This window comes from Oncorhynchus tshawytscha, unplaced genomic scaffold (assembly GCF_018296145.1).
Source record: "Oncorhynchus tshawytscha isolate Ot180627B unplaced genomic scaffold, Otsh_v2.0 Un_contig_191_pilon_pilon, whole genome shotgun sequence".
NCBI lineage: Eukaryota > Metazoa > Chordata > Actinopteri > Salmoniformes > Salmonidae > Oncorhynchus > Oncorhynchus tshawytscha.
Genome location: NW_024609657.1, coordinates 265,001 through 270,000, shown reverse-complemented (window position 1 = coordinate 270,000; position 5,000 = coordinate 265,001).

Sequence of the window (5,000 nt, the reverse complement as noted above, 5' to 3'; positions counted from 1 at the left end):
CAGCCTAGAGACGTATTATATAGAGAGGTAACTGTTCTACACTAGAGAGGGACTCCTCTCTCTCCTCTCCAAGGCTTGTTTCCTCTCTAAACAGTCATCGTGACTAATGTTCTAGACTGGTTGTCCAAGGCCAGAAACCCAGCCTAGAGACATTTAGAGAGGTAACTGTTCTACACTAGAGAGGGACTTTCCAAGGCTCAGAAACCCAGCCTAGAGACTATTTATAGAGGTAACTGTTCTACACTAGAGGGACTCCTCTCTCCTCTCCAAGGCTTGTTTCCTCTCTACTGCAGTCATCGTGACTAATTAGACTGGTTGTCGTCCGTCATTTAGTGTCGTCTTTGCCCGACTTTGGTCTCAACTCTTTTTCCTGGACCAGTAAAGGCTTAATGAACACTCGTTCATCACTCACGCACGCACTCACAAACTCTCCCCTCCCTCCCTCTCTCCTCTCCTCTCCTCTCCTCTCCTCTCTCTCCTCTCCTCTCTCTCCTCCCTCCTCTCCTCTCCTCTCCCTCTCCTCTCCCCCTCCCTCCCTCCTCTCCTCTCCTCTCCTCTCCTCTCCTCTCCTCTCCTCTCCTCTCCTCTCCTCTCCTCTCCTCTCCTCTCCTCTCCTCTCCCTCTCCTCTCCTCTCCTCTCCTCTCCTCTCCTCTCCTCTCCTCACCTCTCCTCTCCTCTCCTCTCCTCTCCTCTCCTCTCCTCCCTCTCCTCTCCTCCCTCTCTCCTCTCCTCTCCTCTCCTCTCCTCTCCTCTCCTCTCCTCTCCTCTCTTTAATCCTACTAAGCCAGTGGTTTGACTTTAGCCTGAATCTGTGTTCATTTATAAACAGCAGATCAGACCTCCGACAGAGAGAAACAGTCAGAGATACAGTCAGAGTCACAGTCAGAGATACAGTCAGAGTCACAGTCAGAGTTACAGTCAGAGATACAGTGAGAGTCACAGTCAGAGTCAGAGTTACAGTCTGAGTCACAGTCAGAGTTACAGCCACAGTCAGAGTCACAGTCAGAGTCAGAGTCACAGTCAGAGATACAGTCAGAGTCACAGTCAGAGTTACAGCCACAGTCAGAGTCACAGTCACAGTCAGAGTCACAGTCAGAGATACAGTCAGAGTCACAGTCAGAGTTACAGTCAGAGTCACAGTCAGATTCAGAGTCAAGGTCAGAGTCACAGTCACAGTCAGAGTCACAGTCAATGTCACAGTCAGAGATACAGTCAGAGTCACAGTCAGAGAGTCAAGGTCACAGTCAGAGTTACAGTCAGAGTTACAGTCAGTCACAGTCACAGTCAGTGTCACAGTCAGAGATACAGTCAGAGTCACTGTCAGAGTCAAGGTCAGAGTCACGGTCACAGTCAGAGTCACAGTCAGAGTTACAGCCACAGTCAGAGTCACAGTCAGAGATACAGTCAGAGTCACAGTCAGAGTTACAGCCACAGTCAGAGTCACAGTCACAGTCAGAGTCACAGTCAGAGATACAGTCAGAGTCACAGTCAGAGTTACAGTCAGAGTCACAGTCAGATTCAGAGTCAAGGTCAGAGTCACAGTCACAGTCAGAGTCACAGTCAATGTCACAGTCAGAGATACAGTCAGAGTCACAGTCAGAGAGTCAAGGTCACAGTCAGAGTTACAGTCAGAGTTACAGTCAGTCACAGTCACAGTCAGTGTCACAGTCAGAGATACAGTCAGAGTCACTGTCAGAGTCAAGGTCAGAGTCACGGTCACAGTCAGAGTCACAGTCAGAGATACAGTCAGAGTCACAGACAGAGTTACAGTCAGAGTCACAGTCAGAGTCAAGGTTACAGTCAGAGTTACAGTCAGTCACAGTCAGAGTCACAGTCAGAGATACAGTCAGAGTCACAGTCAGAGATACAGTCAGAGTCACAGTCAGAGTTACAGCCACAGTCAGAGTCACAGTCAGAGTCACAATCAGAGTTACAGTCAGAGTTACAGCCACAGTCAGAGTCACAGTCAGAGTCACAGTCAGAGTCAGTCAGTCAGTGTCACAGTCAGAGATACAGTCAGAGTCACAGTCAGAGTCAAGGTCAGAGTCAGAGATACAGTCAGAGTCACAGTCAGAGTCACAGTCAGAGTCACAGTCAGAGTTACAGTCAGAGTTACAGCCAGAGTCACAGTCAGAGTCAAGGTCAGAGTCACAGTCACAGTCAGAGTCACAGTCAGAGTTACAGCCAGAGTCACAGTCACAGTCAGAGTCAGAGTCACAGTCAGTGTCACAGTCAGTGTCACAGTCAGAGATACAGTCAGAGTCACAGTCAGAGTTACAGTCAGAGTCACAGTCAGAGTCACAATCAGAGTCACAGTCAGAGTTACAGTCAGAGTTACAGTCAGAGTCAGAGTCCCTCTCTCTCTCTCTCTCTCTCTCTCTCTCTCTCTCTCTCTCTCTCTCTCTGCCAAATAACAACATGGAGGAATTTCTCTGAATAATAACATTCTCTCCCAACACTGCTGCTCGTTGTGATTTACCTAATTAGGAAGTCATCTGCAATGTCACACAAAAACTTTCTCTCCCTGAGAAACGACAAACAACTGTAAACACACTGGGGAGAGGAGGGGTGGGTTATCTCTGTCTGTCTGTAGACTCACACTGGGGAGAGGAGGGGGTGGGTTATTATCTCTATCTCTGTCTGTCTGTAGACTCACACTGGAGGAGAGGAGGGGGTGGGTTATCTCTGTCTGTCTGTAGACTCACACTGGAGGAGAGGAGGGGGTGGGTTATCTCTGTCTGTCTGTAGACTCACACTGGAGGAGAGGAGGGGGTGGGTTATCTCTGTCTGTCTGTAGACTCACACTGGAGGAGAGGAGGGGGTGGGTTATCTCTGTCTGTCTGTAGACTCACACTGGGGGAGAGGAGGGGGTGGGTTATCTCTGTCTGTCTGTAGACTCACACTGGGGGAGAGGAGGGGTGGGTTATCTCTGTCTGTCTGTAGACTCACACTGGGGGAGAGGAGGGGTGGGTTATCTCTGTCTGTCTGTAGACTCACACTGGAGGAGAGGAGGGGGTGGGTTATCTCTGTCTGTCTGTAGACTCACACTGGGGGAGAGGAGGGGTGGGTTATCTCTGTCTGTCTATAGACTCACACTGGGGGAGAGGAGGGGGTGGGTTATCTCTGTCTGTCTGTAGACTCACACTGGAGGAGAGGAGGGGGTGGGTTATCTCTGTCTGTCTGTAGACTCACACTGGGGGAGAGGAGGGGTGGGTTATTACCTCTGTCTGTCTGTAGACTCACACTGGAGGAGAGGAGGGGGTGGGTTATTATCTCTGTCTGTCTGTAGACTCACACTGGAGGAGAGGAGGGGTGGGTTATCTCTGTCTGTCTGTAGACTCACACTGGGGGAGAGGAGGGGTGGGTTATCTCTGTCTGTCTGTAGACTCACACTGGGGAGAGGAGGGGGTGGGTTATTATCTCTATCTCTGTCTGTCTGTAGACTCACACTGGAGGAGAGGAGGGGTGGGTTATTATCTCTGTCTGTCTGTAGACTCACACTGGAGGAGAGGAGGGGGTGGGTTATCTCTGTCTGTCTGTAGACTCACACTGGAGGAGAGGAGGGGGTGGGTTATTATCTCTGTCTGTCTGTAGACTCACACTGGGGGAGAGGAGGGGTGGGTTATTATCTCTGTCTGTCTGTAGACTCACACTGGGGGAGAGGAGGGGGTGGGTTATCTCTGTCTGTCTGTAGACTCACACTGGAGGAGAGGAGGGGGTGGGTTATTATCTCTGTCTGTCTGTAGACTCACACTGGAGGAGAGGAGGGGGTGGGTTATCTCTGTCTGTCTGTAGACTCACACTGGAGGAGGAGAGGGGGGGTGGGTTATTATCTCTGTCTGTCTGTAGACTCACACTGGAGGAGAGGAGGGGGTGGGTTATCTCTGTCTGTCTGTAGACTCACACTGGAGGAGAGGAGGGGGTTACAGGGGTTATTATCTCTGTCTGTCTGTAGACTCACACTGGAGGAGAGGAGGGGTGGGTTATCTCTGTCTGTCTGTAGACTCACACTGGAGGAGAGGAGGGGTGGGTTATCTCTGTCTGTCTGTAGACTCACACTGGGGGAGAGGAGGGGGTGGGTTATCTCTGTCTGTCTGTAGACTCACACTGGAGGAGAGGAGGGGGTGGGTTATTATCTCTGTCTGTCTGTAGACTCACACTGGGGGAGAGGAGGGGGTGGGTTATTATCTCTGTCTGTCTGTAGACTCACACTGGGGGAGAGGAGGGGGTGGGTTATCTCTGTCTGTCTGTAGACTCACACTGGAGGAGAGGAGGGGGTGGGTTATTATCTCTGTCTGTCTGTAGACTCACACTGGGGAGAGGAGGGGGTGGGTTATCTCTGTCTGTCTGTAGACTCACACTGGAGGAGAGGAGGGGGTGGGTTATCTCTGTCTGTCTGTAGACTCACACTGGAGGAGAGGAGGGGGTGGGTTATTATCTCTGTCTGTCTGTAGACTCACACTGGAGGAGAGGAGGGGGTGGGTTATCTCTGTCTGTCTGTAGACTCACACTGGAGGAGAGGAGGGGGTGGGTTATTATCTCTGTCTGTCTGTAGACTCACACTGGAGGAGAGGAGGGGGTGGGTTATCTCTGTCTGTCTGTAGACTCACACTGGAGGAGAGGAGGGGTGGGTTATCTCTGTCTGTCTGTAGACTCACACTGGGGGAGAGGAGGGGGTGGGTTATCTCTGTCTGTCTGTAGACTCACACTGGAGGAGAGGAGGGGGTGGGTTATTATCTCTGTCTGTCTGTAGACTCACACTGGGGGAGAGGAGGGGGTGGGTTATTATCTCTGTCTGTCTGTAGACTCACACTGGGGAGAGGAGGGGGTGGGTTATCTCTGTCTGTCTGTAGACTCACACTGGAGGAGAGGAGGGGGTGGGTTATTATCTCTGTCTGTCTGTAGACTCACACTGGGGAGAGGAGGGGTGGGTTATCTCTGTCTGTCTGTAGACTCACACTGGAGGAGAGGAGGGGGTGGGTTATTATCTCTGTCTGTC